Here is a 1,984-nt window from a genome sequence, read left to right on the forward strand (position 1 = left end):
CACACACATATATATATGTATATATACATGTAGGGTGGAAGTGGACTCGTGATCCCATTTCATTCTAGGATACTTCTCACTTTTCTTCTCCCCATTGCAACGCACCCCAGACTTTTCCTTGGGCAAGTGACTTCTACTAAAGCCTCGGGCCGACCAAAGCCTTGTGAATGGATTTTGTAGACGGAAACTGAAAGAAGCCCGTCGTATATATATATATATATATATATATATATATATATATATATGTGTGTGTGTGTGTGTGTGTGTGTGTGTGTATATGTTTGTGCGTCTGTGTTTGTCCCCGCCAACATCACTTGACAGCCGATGCTGGTGTGTTTACGTCCCCGTAACTTAGCGATTCGGCAAAATAGACCGATAGAATAAGTACTAGGCTTACAAAGACTAAGTCCTGGGGTCGATTTGCTCGACTAAAGGTGGTGCTCCATCATGGCCGCAGTCAAATGGCTGAAACAAGTCAAAGAGTATACATTCATACATATACACATACTCGTAGCTGAAACACGAAGAAGACATAAAACGTACAAGATGTCAAGTATTTGAAGTAAATTTCATATTGTGTAATATGAACCTCGAGAACGTTCCTAGACGACGATCTACAAAGTGTTTTATCAAACAACAACACTTGACATAATCTGTTACGTACATCCAAACATCCGTAGTCGTCGGCTGATGACGAAGATTTTGTTTTATACACTTAATTATTTTATTCTTTTTATTCGTCTAGTTTGTTTTTATATTTGTCAAAAGCCACTTTCATTCAGAGCAAAAACGATCAACAATAGACCGCGGCCATTTTGAAATTTTCTTGAAATCTCCTCCAGGCTAAATATATGCGTCACATGCTTTTCTTATTTAGGCGTAGACATATTATATACATTCATATCACGTTAGGTAGAGAATGTAGAGGTTTGTTTTTGCTAATCACAAGCACGGGGGTGGAGGGGGAGATTAAGACGATTAAAAGACGTGGGTAGTCTTGTCTCGTGTAGTTAGTTCTTGAAAATCTTGCTCTCATTAACTTTGATCGTTAACACCCAGCAAGTTTCACATCAAGACTAGATGTGACTGAATACGAGTTATGGAGGGTTATAGATTGCGCCGTGTGATGTATGATAAAATGTTAGCCGTGTGGATGTGATGTTCAGTTCGCAACCACATGGTTCCAAGGTTGATCGCACTCCATGACATTTTGGGCTTGCGTGTTATGCTGTAGACTTGAATCGGCCGAAAACTTGTGATTGCAATTTTAACTCGAAGGAAACTAAATGGAATCTCGTTATACATACATACGCACACTCACAGATATGTGCACGTTGTATGTAGTTCCGTATACATCGCCAAATGCAGTGCTTGGGTCCATCATCAGTGTTCTTTACTAGGGTATTGGCTGTTTCGGGCATTACAACACAGACTCTCATCAAAGTTACGCGACCTAGGTTTACGAAATCTAGGCCTGTCTGCGTCGCATTGTACTGACACCCACTGTTCAACTCATTTCAGTCACATCCTTGTCGATATTTTCTTAGCAGCCTCTGCGTAATTCTTGAAAGCTCTTCTTCTGCTCATTCTCGTAATGCTCAGAAATATATATAACTAGCAGAAATACCCGGCTTTGCCCGGGTTAAAGAGAATAATGAAATCTAAAAACGCCGTCTAGACTACGCAACCCTCAACTGTTAGTAGCTACGATACCATATTTCTACATTAATAACTCTCCAATCCATGCCAGCATGGAACATAGACATTAAGTGGAATGCCAGTCTCTCATCTAGGAGGGCCTTGAAATCAATGTTACCAACTGGGGACTATGTATGTCGTAGTGATAATAAAAAGACCCAAAGGAGGTATGCAACGAAATAATTTTACTCAACACTTTGCAAGTGAATCAGTGGAGGCAAAGATGCGTCTCATTTACTTGACAATTTATGCACCACATTACAGAAATCACAATGTAAGTATATCT

Source organism: Octopus bimaculoides, chromosome 8 (assembly GCF_001194135.2).
Source record: "Octopus bimaculoides isolate UCB-OBI-ISO-001 chromosome 8, ASM119413v2, whole genome shotgun sequence".
Classification (NCBI taxonomy): Eukaryota; Metazoa; Mollusca; class Cephalopoda; order Octopoda; family Octopodidae; genus Octopus; species Octopus bimaculoides.